Consider the following 19063-nt stretch of genomic DNA (forward strand, 5'->3'; position numbering starts at 1 on the left):
GGTCAGGAGATCGAGACCACGGTGAAACCCCGTCTCTACTAAAACATACAAAAAATTAGCCAGGTGCTGTGGCGGGCACCTGTAATCCCAGCTAGTCTGGACGCTGAGGCAGGAGAATGGCGTGAACGCGGGAGACAGAGCTTGCAGTGAGCCGAGATTGCGCCACTGCACTCCAGCCTGGGGGACAGAGGGAGACTCCGTCTCAAAAAAAAAAAAAAAAAAGTGATATGAAATGTTAGTAACTATGCCAAGAATAGACTCATGTCAATAAGATACAACCTTGGGCTTGCCTTCCTACTGCTTTTTTTTTTTTTTTTTTTTTTTTTTTTTTTTTTTTTTGAGACGGAGTCTTGCTCTGTGGCCCAGGCTGGAGTGCAGTGGCCAGATCTCAGCTCACTGCAAGCTCCGCCTCCTGGGTTTACGCCATTCTCCTGCCTCAGCCTCCCGAGTAGCTGGGACTACAGGTGCCCACCACCTCGCCCGGCTAGTTTTTTGTACTTTTTAGTAGAGACGGGGTTTCACCATGTTAGCCGGGATGGTCTCGATCTCCTGACCTCGTGATCCATCCGTGTCGGCCTCCCGAAGTGCTAGGATTACAGGCTTGCAGTGAGCTGAGATCCGGCCACTGCACTCCAGCCTGGGCGACAGAGCGAGACTCCGTCTCAAAAAAAAAAAAAAAAAAAAAAAAAATTTTTAGCTGTAACTTAGTCTTTTGACTGTAGGTGACTACAAAATTCTTTAATGGGAGAATTAATTATTTTAAGAGTGATTTTATTAGCATGCATCCTAGTTTTCAGTGTGATCTTTTGCATGTACTTGTACAGGGAAGTACTGGTAACACTTGGTACTTTCTAAATATAAGTTACTAAAAGCCAATTGTAGTTGAATGTTCTCTGTTCAGTTTTTCAGTGCAAAGGACCAAGTGGCCTTTTCATGAAAAACACTTCAGAAGAAACAGGTGTCTCCAGTAAGGGAGAAAGTTAATGTTACCTGCTGGAATCTGGTAAAGACCAGTTATTTACAAGTAGACGATATGGTTGGTTGAGTTCTTGGAATCCTAAAATCTCAAAAAGTCTTAGTGCTCTAAAAGTCCTTTTTTAAAATTGCCCCACGAAGTGGTTGTTAACAGTCCCTTGTTTAAACAAAATTTCAATTTGTTTAAACAAATAGTACTATGTGCTCACTGTCCAGGTGTAAAGTTGAACATTATAAAATGAGCCAGATAGAAAAAAGCACCGATAAACTTGGCACTCAGTGTATGTACACAGATGTCTGGTCAATTTATTGAATTTGTCTCATACAATGCTATGTTAATATTGGGCATGTATTCTTACATATTCCTATGAAGTAGGTAACTTTTTACTATTTACAAATGAGGTGGCGGAATTTGGGAAGAAATTTTTAATTTACTAGGACCTGACCAGTATGCATAGTAGTTCTGAGCTCAGGGCTATCCTTTGACTCAGGTGTAAATGGATCTGCCAGCTCTTTAATCCCTGGGTTAATGCTCAGTAACTGTTAGGCTGATAATCCTCTTTCCTATGATGCTTCAGAGCTGCTATATGACAATCCCACCCAGAAAAAAAAACCTAGAGTGAATTGGAATTTGGCCCAAAATGTATGGAGACTAGCTAGAATCACCACTTTGTTTCAACTTTTCAATAGCAAAGTAAATAGCCAATAAACACCTCTTAAGATTCCAGAAAAGTTCACTAAAGTCTAAGTTAACAGATGAAAAACCCCAGAAAATTATATTTTAAGATTAAAAGAATTTCAGGTAAGGCTGGGTGCGGTGGCTCACGCCTGTAATCCCAGCACTTTGGGAGGCCAAGACGGGTGGATTACGAGGTCCGGAGATCGAGACCAGCCTGGCTAACATGGTGAAACCCCGTCTCTACTAAAAAAATACAAAAAATTAGCTGGGCGAGGTGGCGGGCCCCTGTAGTCCCAGCTACTCGGGAGGCTGAGGCAGGAGAATGGCGTGAACCCGGGAGGTGGAGCTTGCAGTGAGTTGAGATCCAGCCACTGCACTCCAGCCTGGGCAACAGAGCAAGACTCCGTCTAAAAAAAAAAAAGAATTTCAGGTAAATGTCTTAGGAAAACCGGGAATACTATGACTGGAAGAATCTTTAGGAATTTGAAAACATCCTCTTAAGCAAATGGGGGGAATCTCAGCTATTGTATTACAAGTAGGTGAGTAAGTGCTTGAACAATGCCCAAGCTCTTGCCCTTTTTGACAGTCTAGAATCTTTAAGAGGAAATACGTTCAAATTTGCAAATATATCGAGGGCCTGCTAAATGCTGAGGATGCAAAAGTTTGCCCCAACTCAAAATTTAGCAACTATGAAGTGGGTACTGTTTTATGCCCTATTTTACAGGTAAGGAAACGGCAAATGAAGGAGGTAGACTTTGTCCCCATGTAGGCTAAATCGAAGGCCATTCTCTTAAGTGATACATAGAATAAATTAGAGCAGTTAATTTTGCCAGGAATTGTAGAAGTTGAAGTCTTGGCAGTAGTAGAAACAAATGGGGGTTGGGAGGGAAGACAAAATTAGGATTGAGGGTGATATTTTAGAAATCATAAGAAAAGCCTGCATGCAGTCAAAACCATGCTGCTCATCACCTGCTCAGTCATAACCTACCCCCTTTAATTCCACTGTCATCACCTATTTAGGCTCCTTCCTCCAAAGGGGCATCCAAAACTTTTCACTCACCACTTCTGCCCTAATCCAAGCTGCTATTTGCCATTTTCTTTTTCTTTCTTTCTTTTTTTTTTTTTTTCTGAGGCGGAGTTTTGCTCTTGCTGCCCAGGCTAGAGTGCAATGATGTGATGTCGGCTCGGCTCACTGAAACCTCCGCCTCCCAAGTTCAAGCAATTATGTCTAAGCCTCCCAGGTCGCTGGGATTACAGGCGCCAATCACCATGCCCAGCTAATTTTTTTGTATTTTTAGTAGAGACAGGGTTTCATCATGTTGGCCAGGCTGGTCTCAAACTCCTGACCTTAGGTGATCCCCCCCATCTTGACCTCCCAAAGTGCTGGGATCACAGGCATAAGCTGCTATTTTCTTACCTGGACTCTTGAAATAATTTAAATCTATCTGCATCCATCCATGCATCTTACTCTCCTCTGGACTCCTCTGCACAGTCTCCAGATAAACTTTTAAAACAAATTGTTTCAGGTCATTTCCCCACTTAAAGATCTCGAATGGCTTCCCATTGCACACTGGATAAAATCTAAACTACTCACTGACTCAGGAGAAACCTAATGTGATCTGACCTTACCAATCTTTTTCCACCACTTAAGTTCCAGCCAAACCCTCTGCTCACACACCCTTTTTCACATTCCTTAGTATTTACCAAAATCTGAAATTACCTTGTTAATTTGTCGGGTTTTTTTTTTGAGATGGAGTCTCATTCTGTTGCCCAGGCTGGAGTGCAATAGCGCTATCTCAGATCACTGCAACCTCCGCCTTCAGGGTTCAAGCAGTTCTCCTGTCTCAGCCTCCCAAGTAGCTGGGACTACAGGCACATGCCATCATGACTGGCTAATTTTTGTATTTTTAGTAGAGACAGGGTTTCACCATATTGGTCAGGCTGGTCTTGAACTCCTGACCTCAGGTGATCCACCCACCTCGGCCTCCCAGAGTGCTGCGATTACAGGCATGAGCCACCGCGCTGCCCATTTATCTACTGTTTTATTGACTGCTCCCGCTAGAATGCTACAAGAACGGGGGTTCGCTGTATTTCCCGTTATAGCTCCCCGGCTGATATATAGTAAATCTGAATAAAAATTTGTCAAATTAATGCTAGAATGAATGAGTGGTCTTGCTCACCTCCATGTCAACCTTAAGCTTCTGTAACTTTAATATATGTTAACTGATTTGTTATTTTGAGGAGTAAATGAAAGTAGATACAAAAACACAGGGCCTGGCCAGGCAAAGTGGCTCATGCCTGTAATCCCAGCACTTTAGGAGGCCAAGGTGGTAGGATCACTTGAGGTCAGGAGTTCAAGACCAGCCTGGGCAACATGGTGAAACCTCGTCTCTACTAAAAATATAAAAATTAGCTGGGCATGGTGGTGCATGCCTGTAATCCCACCTACTCAGAAGGCTGAGGTGGGAAAATCACTTGAACCCAGGAAGTGGAGGTTGCAGTGAGCCTAGATCACACCACTGCACTCCAGCCACAGAGCGAGATTCTGTCTCAAAAAAAAAAAAAAAAAAAAAGCCAGACACAATAGTAAGTGAACTAGAATCTAAAATTCTGATAAAGCAAGCCAGCATACATACTGTTCCTTGCAGAACTGAAGGGCAAAACCTGGTTTCAAACTTGTCTTTCCAAGTAGCATCCCTACTGAATAGCTATGATTCTTTTTTTTTTTTTTTTTTTTTTTGAGACGGAGTCTCGCTCTGTCACCCAGGCTGGAGTGCAGTGGCCAGATCTCAGCTCACTGCAAGCTCCGCCTCCCGGGTTCCCGCCATTCTCCTGCCTCAGCCTCCCGAGTAGCTGGGACCACAGGCGCCGCCACCTCGCCCGGCTAATTTTTTGTGTTTTTAGTAGAGACGGGGTTTCGCCGTGTTAGCCAGGATGGTCTCAATCTCCTGATCTAGTGATCCGCCCGTCTCGGCCTCCCAAAGTGCTGGGATTACAGGCTTGAGCCACCGCGCCCGGCCTATTCTTATGGCAGCGAATATTAGTCTCAAAGTGAAATAGATCATGCAGGAGCTAGATTTTATGGAAAAAAGTGAAATAGAACTAGGTGGGTTACAACTTTATCATGATAGCAAATGAATCAGTAACAATGCAAGTAGTGAAACTACTTAAGAGGCATTCTCAAAGTCATTATGAATACTTTTTTTTTTTTTAACCACTAGCTACTTGGGAGGCTGAGGCAGGAGAATCGCTTGAACCCGGGAGGTGGAGGTTGCAGTGAGCCGAGATGGCGCCACTGCACTCCAGCCTGGGCAACAAGAGTAAAACTCCGTCTCAAAAACATTGAGTCACCACATCCAGCTAATTTTGTGTTTTTAGTAGAGACGGGGTTTCACCATGTTGGCCAGGCTGGTCTCTAACTCCTGACCTCAGGTGATCCACCCGCTGCAGTCTCCCAAAAGTGCTGTGGTTACAGGCCTGAGCCACCACGTCTGGCCTAAAAATTATTTTTTTAAGGAAATAATTATTTGCAGTGTAGCTCCACAGTTAAGAGTTCAGGCTCTGAGGTGGGCGTGGTGACTCACGCCTATAAGAGGCTGAGGCAGTTGGGAGGCCGAGACGGGCGGATCACGAGGTCAGGAGTTCGAGACCATCCTGGCTAACACGGTGAAACCCCGTCTCTACTAAAAAAATACAAAAAAACTAGCCGGGCGAGGTGGCGGGCGCCTGTAGTCCCAGCTACTCGGGAGGCTGAGGCAGGAGAATGACGTAAACCCGGGAGGCAGAGCTTGCAGTGAGCTGAGATCCGGCCACTGCACTCCAGCCTGGGCGACACAGCGAGACTCCGTCTCAAAAAAAAAAAAAAAAAAAAAGAGGCTGAGGCAGGAGGGTCGCTTGAGGCCAGAAGATTGAGACCAACCTGGACAACATAGTGAGACCCTGTCTCTACAAAAACATTTAAAATAACCAGATATGGTAGCACCCACCTGTGGTCCCAACTACTCAGGAAGCTGAGGAGGGAATATCTGTTGGGCCCAGGAGGTTGAGGCTGCAGTGAACCATGACTGTGCTACTTGCACTCCAGCCTGGGCAAGAGAGACCTTGTCTTCAAAAAGCAACAGTTCACGCTCAGGAATTAAATTTCCTCTGTACTAGCCGAGTGACCTTGGGCAAATCACCCAGTCCCCCATGCCTCATTCATTCATTCATTCATTCATTCATTCAGTATTTATGGAGTACCTTCTATGTACCAGACACTGTTGTGGGGATAGAGAAGTGAACAAAGTTCCCTATTGTTATGGAGCTACATTGTAGTGGGAAAAAACACAATAAAGATGAAGCAAATGCAAACACTCCTTGATTTAGGATAGGGCCATCTCCCAGTAAACTGGCTCTAAGTTGAAAATATCCTAAATCGACAATGCATTTAATACACCTAACATACCCAACATCACAGTCTAGCCTAGCCTACTTTAAATGTTCTCAGAATGGCCAGGCATGTTGGCTCATGCCTGTAATCCCAGCACCTTGAGAGGCTGAGATGGGCAGATCACTTGAGGTCACGAGTTCAAGACCAGCACGGCCAACATGGTGAAGCCCTGTCTCTACTAAAAATACAAAAATTACGCCAGGCGCGGTGGCTCACCCCAGTAATCCCAGCACTTTGGGAGGCCGAGGTGGGTGGATCGATCAACTGAGGTCAGGAGTTCGAGACCAGCCTGGCCAACATGGCGAAACCCCGTCTCTACTAAAAATACAAAAATTAGCTGGGCGTAATGGCACACACCTGTAATCCCAGCTACTCGGGAGGTTGAGGAAGGAGAATCACTTGAACCTGGGAGGTGGAGGTTGCAGTGAGCTGAGATCACACTACTGCACTCCAGCTTGCACAATGGGAACAAGACTCCATCTTAAAACAAAAATTAGCTGGGCGTGGTGGCATGTGCCTGTAATCCCAGTTACTTGGGAGGCTGAGGCAGGAGAATCGCTTGAACCCGGAAAGTGGAGGTTGCAGTGAGCCAAGATCTTACCACTGCATTCCAGCCTGGGTGACAGAGTGAGACCCTGTCTCAAAAAAAAAAAAAAAAGTTATCAGAACACTTAACGTTAGCCTATAGTTGGGCAAAACCATCTAACAGCCTTTTTGTTTTTTGTTTTTTGATTTTGAGACGGAGTCTTGCTCTGTAGCTCAGGCTGGAGTTCAGTGGTGCAATCTTGGCTCACTGCAACCACCATCTCCTGGGTTCAAGCAGTTCTCCTGCCTCAGCCTCCTGAGTAGCTGGGATTACAGGCACATGCCACCATGCCTGGCTAATTTTTATATATATTTTTTAGTAGTGATGAGGTTTCACCATGTTGACCAGGCTGGTCTTGAACTCCTGACCTTGTGATCTGCCCGTCTTGACCTCCCAAAGTGCTGGGATTACAGGCGGGGGCTACTGTGCCCCGCCTATTTTTTAAATAAAATGTTGAAGAGCTCATGAATACTAAACAAAGTGACAGAACGGTTGTATGGGTGCTCCGAGGACAGTTTCTACTGAATGTGTGTCACTTTAGCATCATCGAAAAGTTGAAAAATTGTAGGTGGAACCATCATAACTTGGGACCATCTGTACATAGTTTATCAGATAGTGGTAAATGCTAGGAAAAAAAAAAAAGAATGTGGATAACAAGTGTTGTGGACTGTGGGGAGATGTTGGAAGTTAGGGTAGCCAGGGGAGACATCACTGAGGTATCTTTCAAGTCAAGTCTTGAAGAAAATGAGACAGCAAGCCACATAGATGTGAGAGAAGAGTATTTCAGGTCCTATGAGGGGTCCCATTGCAGAAGCCAGCCTGGTATGTTCTAGGACCAACAGGGAGGTGAGCATGCCACAGCGGAGCAAATGAGCAGAGAAGCACGGTGGGAAACCAGGGATGTAATGGGAGCCAGCGCATGCAGTGCTTTATAGGTCCTGCAAGGACACTGAGTGAGATGGGAAACCTCTGGAGAGTTTTGAGCAGAAGGATAAAACCGGTTTGACGAGTGTTTGAACAAAATTACTCCAGCTGCTGTCTGGAGAATAGACTGGGGGCAATAAGGGTAGAGCAGAAAGGAAAACCAATTAAGCTATTGCAGTAACCTAAGTGCGACATGATATAGTGGCTTGGACTTGGGTGGTGGCAGTGGAGGTGTGCGAAGTGGCATTCTGGATATTTTACAATGATAGGAAGATGGCTAGGACTTAATGGATATAGGCATGAGAAAAAAAAAGTGTGGGGGGTGGTGGTAAATGGGACCAGGGTTTTCACCTGAGCAACTGCATGAAGTTGCTATTGCTTAACATAGAGAAGACTGTGAGGGAACAGGTTTTGGAAATATAAAGAGCTCAGTTTTGGATGTGTTAAGATTGAGATGCTTAATTAGACTTTTTAGTGATTTCAGGTAGATTATTGGATATGAACCTGGGGTTTAGGAGAGAGGTTTGGGCTGGAGATATAAATTTGGAAATCATCAACATGGTCTTAAAACTAGCCGAGATCACCAAGGAAGTAGGTGCTGATAGAAATTAGAGAGGAGCTCCAAGGGCAAAGGAACTCAACATTTAGAGTTTAGGGACTGAGTGACAGCTCCAAAGAAGACTGAGAAGAAGTAGGCAGAGAGGAAGAAAGCCAGACATATATGATCATCTGGAATTCAAAAGAAGAAAGTGATCTACGGTGTCAAATACTACTAAGTCTAAGTGATCCAATGAAGACAAAGTGATCTACGGTGTCAAATACTACTAAGTCAACTGGAGTGTGAGGTCTGAGAATTGACCATTGAATTTGTAGAGGTCATTGGTGATCCTAATAACAGTTTTGATGAAATAGAGGGAACAAAACCTGATTAGAATGAATTCAAGAGAAACTAGGGCTTTAATCAAATGATGAAACTTCATGTCATCAAAAAGGAGACAAACCGACTTCATACTGAGGACGCAACATCACCCAAACGTTGAGCCAAAATGTTTAAACTGAATGTAATAATAAGGATAAAGAAACAACCTGATAAATCCAAAGTGTAAGACATTGGGCTGGGTGCAGTGGCTCACACCTGTAATCCCAGCACTTTGGGAGGCCGAGGCCAGTGGATCACCTGAGGTCAGGAGTTCATGACCAGCCTGGCCAATGTGATGAAATCCAGTCTCTACTAAAAATACAAAAAATTAGCCAGGCATGGTGGTGTGTGCCTGTAGTCCCAGCTATTCCGGAGGCTGAGGCACAAAAATCACTTGAACCCAGGAGGTGGAGGTTGCAGTGAGCCGAGATCGTGCCACTGCACTCTAGCCTCTGTGACAGAGCAAGACTCCATCTCAAAAAAAAATTAGCTGGGCATGGTGGCACAGCATGGTAATCCCAGCTACTCAGGAAGTTGAGGCAGGAGAATCGCTTGAACCTGGGAGGCGAAGGTTGCAGGGAGCTGAGATCGTGCCATTGCACTCCAGCCTGGGCGACAGAGCAAGACTCTGTTTCAAAAAAAAAAAAAAAAAGTAAGACATCGTACAAAGCAACTTGCCTAAACTCCAAAAAAACCCAAAAAAAACAAAAAAAATGTCGACCAGGTGTGGTGGCTCAAGCCTATAATCCCAGCACTTTGGAAGGCTGAGGTGGGTGGATCACCTGAGGTCGGGGGTTCGAGACCAGCCTGACCAACATGGAGAAACCCTGTCTCTACTAAAAATACACAATTAGCCAGGCGTGGTGGTGCATGCCTTTAATCCCAGCTACTCAGGAGGCTGAAGCAGGAGAATCGCTTGAACCCAGAAGGCGGAGGTTGCGGTAAGCCGAGACTGCACCATTGCACTCCAGCCCAGGCAACAAGAGTGAAACTCCATCTCAACTTAAAAAAAAAAAAAAAAAAAAAGTCAATTTCATGAAACAAGGCAGGGGAACTGTTCTAGATTAAAGGTGATTTAAGAGACATGATAATTAATTGCATATTAATCCTTCATTGGATTCTAGGTTTATTTTTTTCTGAGAGCCCAGTGTGTATAAGAGTCTGGATTTTTTTTAAACATTAAAAGGAAAATATTGAGGAGATTTTAATAAGCACTGTATATTAAATAACATATTACTCTCAAATTTACTGAATGTATAATAATAACAGTATTATGATTGTAAAGAGAATGCCCTTGTTCTTTGAGGTAGATGCTGAAGGGGTAAAGGGTCATAACGGCTGCAGTTTAAAATATATTTAGAGTCAGGCATGGTGGCTCCTGCCTGTAATATCAACACTTCGGAAGGCCAAGGTGGGTAGATTGCTTAAGTCCAGGCATTTGAGAACAGCCTGGGCAACATAGTGAGACCCATGTCTACAAAAAATGCAAAAATTAACCGGGCATGGTGGCATATAACTGTGGTCCCAACTACTTGGGAAGCTAAGGCAGGACAATCCCTTGAACCTAACCTAGGAGCCGGAAGCTGCAGTGAGCTGAGTTCATGCCACTGCCCTCCAGCCTGAGCAACAGAATGAGACCCTGTCTCAAAAAGAAAGAAAGGGCCGGCCGGGCGTGGTGGCTCATGCCTGTAATCCCAGCACTTTGGGAGGCCAAGGCAAGCAGATCATGAGATCAGGAGTTGGAGGCCAGCCTGACCAACATGGTGAAACCCCGTCTGTACTAAAAATACAAAAATTAGCCAGGCATGGTGCGTGCACCTGTAATCCCAGCTACTTAGGAGGTTGAGGCTTCAACTTGAGAGGTGGAGGTTGCAGTGAGCCGAGATCATGCCACAGCACTCCAGCCTGGGTGACAGAGCGAGACTCCATTTCAAAAAAAAGAAAGAAAGAGAAAGAAAGAAAGAAGAAAGAAAGAAGAGAAAGAAAGAGAGAGAGAGAAAGAAAAGAAAGACAGAAAAAGAAAGACAGACAGAAAGACAGAAAGACAGAAAGACAGAAAGACAGAAAGACAGAAAGAAAGAAAGAAAGAAAGAAAGAAAGAAAGAAAGAAAGAAAGAAAGAAAGAAAGAAAGAAAAGAAAGAAAAGAAAGAAAGAGAGCCAGGCGTGGTGGCTCAAGCCTGTAATCCCAGCACTTTGGGAGGCCGAGACAGGTGGATCACAAGGTCAGGAGATCGAGACCATCCTGGCTAACACGGTGAAACCCCGTCTCTACTAAGAAATACAAAAAATTAGCCGGGTGAGGTGGCGGGCGCCTATAGTCCCAGCTGCTCGGGAGGCTGAGGCAGGAGAATGGCGTGAACCCGGGAGGCGGAGCTTGCAGTGAGCTGAGATCCAGCCACTGCACTCCAGCCTGGGCGACAGAGCGAGACTCCGTCTCAAAAAAAAAAAAAGAAAAAGAAAAAGAACGAAAGACCAAGCAAGCGAGCCAGGTGCAGTGGCTCATGTCTGCAATCCCAACACTTTGAGAGGCCAAGGCTGGCAGATCACTTGAGGCCAGGAGTTCAAGATCAGCCTGGCCAATATGGCAAAAACCCATCTCTACAAAAAGTACAGAAAACAACAACAAAATGAACAAAAAAGAGGGTACTGTGGTGCATGCCTGTAGTCCCAACTACTTGGGAAGCTGAGGTGGGAGGATGGCTTGAGCCTGGGAGTTGGAGGCTGCAGTGAGCCAAGATCACACCACTGTACTCCAGCCTAGGCGACAGAGTAAGACCCTGTCTCAAAAAGAAAAAAAAAAAAAATGGAAAGGAAGCAAAGAAGATTTCAAAGCAAGCAGTTAGGGGAAATGCTTTTAAAAAGAGAATTGGATGGGCCGGCGAGGTGGCTCACGCTTGTAATCCCAGTACTTTGGGAGGCCAAAGTGGGTGGATCACCTGAGGTCAGGAGTTCCAGACCAGCCTGGCCAACATGGCGAGACCCCTGTCTGTACTAAAAATACAAAAATTAGCCGGGCGTGGTGGCACCTGTCTATAGTCTCAGCTACTCAGGAAGCTGAGGCAGAAGAATCCCTTGAACCCGGGAGACAGAGGCTACAGTGAGCTGAGATCATGCCACCACACTCCAGCCTGGGCAACAGAGGGAGAGTCTGTCTCAAAAAAGAAAAAAAAAAAAAGAGAGAATGAGAATTAGAGGAAACAAACTAGAGACAGCAAGCATAGGTAACTTTCCAGTAGTTTTGTTTAAAATGGAGAGAAATGGGCAGGGCGTGGTGGCTCATGCCTGTAATCCCAACACCTTGGGAGGCCGAGGCAGGTGGATCACCTGAGGTCAGGAGTTTGAGACTAGCCTGGCCAACATGGTGAAACCCTGTGTCTACTAAAAATACGAAAATTAACTGGGCATGGTGGCAGGCGCCTATAATCCCTGCTACTCAGGAGGCTGAGACAGGAGAATTGCTCGAACCAGGGACGTGGAGGTTGCAGTGAGCGGAAATTGTGCCACCACACTCCAGCCTGGGCAACAAAAGTGAGACTGTCTCAAAAAAAAAAAAAAAAAAAAAAAAAGGGAGAGAAATGGGCAGTAACTAAAGAAGAAAGTGGGAACTCAAGAAGCCTTTTTTTTTCCTTTCCAACTTTTAGGTTCACGGGTGCATGCATAGGCTTGTTACACAGGTAAGTTTCATGTCTCAGGGGTTTAATGTACAGACAAGTTTGTCACCCAGGTAATCAGCATAATACCTGATAGGTAGTTTTTCTTTTTCTCTTTCTTTTCCTTTCTTTTTTTTTCTTTTTCTTTTTCTTTTTTTTTTTTAAATCCAGGGACTCACTCTGTTACCCAGACTGGGGTGTAGTGGTATGATCACTGCTCACTGCAGCCTCGACCTCATGGGTTCAAGGGTTCCTCTTGCTTCAGCCTCTTGAGTAGCTGGGGCTACAGGCATGCGCCACGGCACTCAGCTAATTTTTAAAATTTTTTCATAGAGACAAGGTCTCACCATGTTGCCCAGGGTGGTCTCAAACTCTAGGCTCAAGCAACCCTTCCCACCTCAGCCTCTTAAAGTGCTAGGATTATAGGCATGAGTCACTGTGCCCAGCTCTGATAGGTAGTTTTTTAATACTCACCTTCTTCCCACCCTCCAGCCTCAAGTAGTTTCTGGCATCTATTTTTCCCTTCTTTGTGTCCATGTGTACTCAGTTTTTAGCTCCCACTTAAAAGTGAGAACATGCGTATTTGGTTTTCTGTTTCTTTGTTAATTTACTTAGAACAATGGCCTCCAACTCCATCCATGTTGCCACAAAGGACAGGGCTTTGTTTTTTTTTATGGTTGTCTAGTATTCCATGGTATATATGTACCACATCTTCTTTATCCAGTGCACTGTTGATGGGTGGCATCTAGGCTGATTCCATGTCTTTGCTATTATGAATAGTACTGTGATTAACATATGCATGCATGTATCTTTATGGTAGAGTGATTTATATTCCTTTGTGTATATACCTATACCTGGTAATGGGATCACTGGGCTGAATGGTAGTTCTATTTTAAGTCTTTGAGAAATTTCTAGACTGCTTTCCATAATAGCTGAACTAATTTACATCCCACCTGCAGTGTATAAGTGTTCCCTTTCCTTTGAAATCTCTACAGCATTTGTTACCTTTTGACTTAATTATTTTATTCACTGGATGTGGCAACAATAGGATGACTTTTTTTTTTTTTTTTTTTTTTGAGACAGGGTTTCCCTCTCTTCCCCAGGCTGGAGTGCAGTGGCACGATCTTGGCTCACTGCAGCCTCGACCTTCTGAATTCAAGCGATCCTCTTGCCTCAGCCCACCAAGTAACTGGGATTACAGGTACGCACCACCATGACTGACTAATTTTTTAATTTTTCTAGAGAATGGGGTTTGCTGGTCTCAAACTCCTGAGTCCAAGCAATCTGCCCTCCTTGGCCTCCCAAAATTCTGGGGTTACAGGTGTGAGCCACTGCACCCCACCTGACTTTTTAATCATAGCTATTCTGACTGGTATAGGATGGTCACTCATTGTGGTTTTGATATGCATTTCCCTAATGATTAGTGATAGCAAGCATTTTTTCTTTTTCTTTTTTTTTTTTTTTTGAGACGGAGTCTCATTCTGTCGCCCAGGCTGGAGTGCAGTGGCCGTATCTCAGCTCACTGCAAGCTCCGCCTCCCAGCTTTACGCCATTCTCCTGCCTCAGCCTCCCGAGTAACTGGGACTACAGGCGCCCACCACCACGCCCGGCTAGTTTTTTGTATTTTTTTAGTAGAGACGGGGTTTCACCGTGTTAGCCAGGATGGTCTTGATCTCCTGACCTCGTGATCCACCCATCTCGGCCTCCCAAAGTGCTGGGATTACAGGCTTGAGCCACCGCACCCGGCCACATTTTTTCATATGCTTGTTGACTGCATGTATGTCTTCTTTTGAGAAGTGTTCTGTTCATGTTCTTTGCCCATTTTTTCTTTTCTACTTTTTTCCATTTTCTTCCTCCAGTGTCATTTGCCCACTTTTCTTTCTTGAGTCTCGCTCTATCACCAGACTGGAGTGCAGTGGCACCATCTCAGCTCACTGCAACCTCCGCCTCCTGGGTTCAGGTGATTCTCCTGCCTCAGCCTCCTGAGTAGCTGGGACTACAGGCATGTGCCATCATGCCCAGCTAATTTTTGTATTTTTAGTAGAGACAGGGTTTCACCAGGTTGGCCAGGATGGTTGTGATATCTTGACCTCATGATCTACCCACCTCAGCCTCCCAAAGTACTTGGATTATAGGTATGAGCTACTGCACCTAGCCCATTTGCCCATTTTTAATTGGGTTGTTTTTTGCTTGTTGATTTGTTAGACCTACAAAGAAACAAGAATATGTAAGTGATGATCAAGAGAAAAATCAGACTACAGAGGATCCAGATATTTGAATTAGCACGCAAGAATATTAAAATAAACATGATAGCCGGGTGCAGTGGCTCACGCCTGTAATCCCTGCACTTTGAGAGGCCAAGACAGGCAGGTCACTTGAGCTCAGGAGTTTGAGATCAGCCTGGCCAACATGGTGAAACTCCTTCTCTGCAAAAAATACAAATATTAGCTGGGCGTGGTGGTGCACAACTGTAGTCCCAGCTACTCAGGAGGCTGAGGTGGGAGAATCACTTGAGTCCAGGGAGGTGATGCCTGTGGTAAGTCGTGATTGCATCACTGCGTTCCAGCCTGGGTGATAGAGTGAGACCCTGTCTCAAATAAATAAATAAATTGGTAAATAAATAAGATGGCCAAGCATGGTGACTCATGCTTGTAATCCCAGCAATTTGGGAGCCCAAAGTGGGTTGATCACTTGAGCTCTGGGTTCCAGACCAGCCTGGGCAACATGGTGAAACCCGTCTCTACAAAAAATACAAAAATTAGCTGAGCATGGTGCAATGTGCCTGTAGTCCCAGCTACGTGGGAGGCTGAGGTGGGAGGATCACTGGGAGGATCACTTGAGTTTGGAAGGTTGAGGCCACAGTGAGTTATCTCACCACTACATTCTGTCCTGGGAAGACCCTGTCTCTAAATAAGTAAGATTAGTATGCTTAAGAAAATAGAATGAAAGATAGATTAAAGCAGAGAGAATTACACGAGAGATTTGAAATCTACAAGAAGGCCAGGTGCAGTGGCTTACGCCTGTCATCCTAGCACTTTGGGAGGTCGAGGTGGGTGGATCACTTAAGGTCAGGAGTTCAAGACCAGCCTGGCCAACATGGTGAAACTCTGTCTCTACCAAAAAATAGAAATAAAAATTAGCTGGGCATGGTGGCGTGCGCCTGTAATCCCAGCTACTTGGGAGGCTGAGGCATGAAAATTGCCTAAACCCGGGAGGTGGAGGTTGCAGTGAACTGAGATTGTGCCACTGCACTCCAGCCTGGGTGACAGAGTGAGACCTTGTCTTAAAAAAAGAAAAAAAAAGAAATCTATAAAAAAGAATCAGATGAATATTCCAGAACTGAAATACTTATCATCTGATGTTAAGAACTCAGATTCTTAGGTAGATTTCACAACAGAATACAGGATTTTTGACCTGGAATATGAATCTATGGAAAATACCCCAAGTAAAACACAACGAGAATAAAGAATGGGAAAAAAAATCAGGTAAGAGAATGTATGAAAGTGGAGTCACAGAAGGATAGGAGAGTGATAATGGAGCAGGAAAAAAATATTTGAAGACATAATGTCCAGGAATTTTCCAAAACTGATGGAAGATATGCACCCTATTACTTCAAAAAGCTCAACAAACCACCAGCTGGATAAATGTGAAGAAAAACACAGCTGAGGACACCACAGTCAAACTGAGGAAAACCAAAACCAAAGAGAAAATGTTAAAAGCAGCTTAAGAACAAAAGAGACATTTACCTACCAAGGAACAATAATATGACTTATGGCTGACTTCTAAATAGACATAATGGAATGCAGAAGACAATGGAATAACATCTCTTTGAGCACTTTAAAGACATCTGCCAACGGAGAATTCTATAGGCCTCAATATTTTCCTTTCAAACTGAAGGTTTATTAAAGACTGGGGGCAAAAAAAAAAAAGAAAGAAAATGAGGAATTGTGTTGCAAGCAGGTTCATACCTTTTACGAAAGAGAGTATTTCAGGCAGAGGAAAAACGATACCAGGCCGGGCGCGGTGGCTCAAGCCTGTAATCCCAGCACTTTGGGAGGCCGAGACAGGCGGATCACGAGGTCAGCAGATCCAGACCATCCTGGCTAACCCGGTGAAACCCCGTCTCTACTAAAAAATACAAAACCTAGCCAGGCAAGGTGGCGGGCGCCTGTAGTCCCAGCTACTCGGGAGGCTGAGGCAGGAGAATGGCATAAACCCGGGAGGCGGAGCTTGCAGTGAGCTGAGATCCGGCCACTGCATTCCAGCCTGGGCGACAGAGCGAGACTCCGTCTCAAAAAAAAAAAAATGATACCAGAGAGACATAGAAACAAAAAAACACACATACACACAGAAAGGTAAATATGTGGATAAGCCAATAATTGCAATGACATAAGGAGTTTAAAATATTTGTAGAATTAAAATGCACGACAGCAATAACAGAAAAAGTGGGAGGCAATAAATGTACTTAAAACATGTCCTGGCCGGGCGCGGTGGCTCAAGCCTGTAATCCCAGCACTTTGGGAGGCCGAGACGGGCGGATCACTAGGTCAGGAGATCGAGACCATCCTGGCGAACACGGTGAAACCCCGTCTCTACTAAAAAATACAAAAAACTAGCGGCGGGCGCCTGTAGTCCCAGCTACTCGGGAGGCTGAGGCAGGAGAATGGCGTAAACCCGGGGGGCGGAGCTTGCAGTGAGCTGAGATCCGGCCACTGCACTCTAGCCCGGGCGACAGAGCCAGACTCCGTCTCAAAAAAAAAAAAAAAAAAAAAAAAAAAAAAAAAAAAAATGTCCTGCAGCACTGGAGCTGTAGTTAAAGCAATACTCTGTGTTCCACCATAGTAAGTCAAGTATCTATATTACATAACCCTTAGGCTAATAACTAACAGAACAGAAAAAGAATGTAAAACTAACAAAAGAAGGAAATGTGTTTGATTAATCCAAAAGAAGACAAGAAAGGAGGAGGAAACGACATTTAAAAGATGGACCAAATCCCAGCACTTTGGGAGGCTGAGGCAGGCGGATCACGAGGTCAAGATATTGAGAACATCCTGGCCAACATGGTGAAACCCCGTCTCTACCAAAAATACAAAAATTAGCTGGGTGTGGTGGCACACATCTGTAGTCCCAGCTACTCGGGAGGCTAAGTCAGGAGAATCTCTTGAACCTGGGAGGCGGAGGTTGCAGTGAGCCGAGATTGCACCACTGCAGTCCAGCCTGGCAACAGAGTGAGACTCCGTCTTAAAAAAAAAAAAAAAAAAAAAAAAGGTACAATAAATATAAATCTAATTATATGATAATTAAATGCAAAATGTAAATATATTAAATATTCCAAGTAGGATTCTAAGACTATTTTTAAAAATCAGCAAACAATGCTACATAAAATAGGCACACTTTAAATAAAATGACAAGAGGAGGCGGGGCGCAGTGGCTCACACCTGTAATCCCAGCACTTTGGGAGGTGGAGTTGGATGGATCACTTGAGTTCAGAAGTTCCTGACCGACAAGAGTGAAACTTCTCAAAAAAAAAAAAAAAAAAAAAAGAATGTTCCACATTCTGGGTTTGTTGGCTGTTTCCAGATTAGATCAGGTTATGCATTTTTGGCAGAAACACTCAAGACCAGCCTGGGCAACATAGCAAAACCCCACCTCTCCAAAAAATACAAAATTGGCTGAGCATGGTGGCGTACTCCTGTAATCCAAGCTACTTGGGAGGCTGAGGTGAGAGCATCACCTGAAACCAGGAGGTCGGGGCTGCACTGAGCCGTGATCAGGCCACGGCACTCCAGCCTCGGAAACACAGCAAGACCCTGTCTCAAAAATATATATATAAATAAAATACATAAAAGAACAAAGAAAGAATGGAAGAAAAAGAAAAATACACCTTAATATTACTACCTTCCCTGAAAACATGACTGGGCACAGTGGCTCATGCCTGTAGTCCCAGCACTTTGGGAGGCGGAGTCAGGCCTATCACTTGAGCTCAGGAGTTCCAGACCCATCTGGGCAACAGGATGAAACCCCGCCTCTATAAAAAAAAAAATACAAAAATTAGGCCGGGCATGGTGGCTCACGCCTGTAATTACAGCACTTTGGGAGGCCGAGGCGGGCTGATCATGAGGTCAGGAGATCGAGGCCATCCTGGCTAACAACAGTGAAACTCCGTCTCTACTAAAAATACAAAAAATTAGCCAGGTGTGGTGGCGGGCGCCTGTAGTCCCAGCTACTCAGGAGGCTGATGCAAGAGAATGGCGTGAACCCGGGAGGTGAAGCTTGCACTGAGCAAGATCGTGCCACTGTAGTACAGCCTGGGTGACAGAGAGACTCTGCCTAAAAAAAAAAAAAAAAAAAAAAAGCTGGCTGTGGTGTGGGCCTGTAGTTCCAGCTACTTGGGAGGCTCAGGTGGGATCCCAGATCTCCTGAGCCCAGGAGGTAGAGGCTGCAGTGATCCCTGATCAGGCCACTGCACTCCAGCCTGAGGGACAGAGTGAGGCCCCATCTCAAAAATAAAAACAACAAACAAACATAAAAGTATACTTTAAGGGAAGAAACGTAACAGGAGGTAAAGAGGCTATTTCATAATGCTAAAGGAAGCAATCAAAAAGGAAGACATCACAATGCTAAATCTGTATGCACCTAACAGCACAGGTTCAAAATATACAGAGCAGAGAAAACTAAAAAGAGAAGTTGACAAATTCACAATCATTGTAGGAGACTTTAAAATATATATTTCATATCAGCTGAGAGAAAAAACAAGAAGTAAAGATATAGATTTGAACAATGCAATTAACAAACTGCATCAACTAACATATATAGAGCTCTGAACTCAACAACTGAATTCATTCTTTTCAAATTCACAAGGAAAATTTTTACCAAAGTTGTTTATATGCAGAGCTATAT

This window comes from Macaca mulatta, chromosome 1, assembly GCF_049350105.2.
Source record: "Macaca mulatta isolate MMU2019108-1 chromosome 1, T2T-MMU8v2.0, whole genome shotgun sequence".
In the NCBI taxonomy this organism is placed as follows: domain Eukaryota; kingdom Metazoa; phylum Chordata; class Mammalia; order Primates; family Cercopithecidae; genus Macaca; species Macaca mulatta.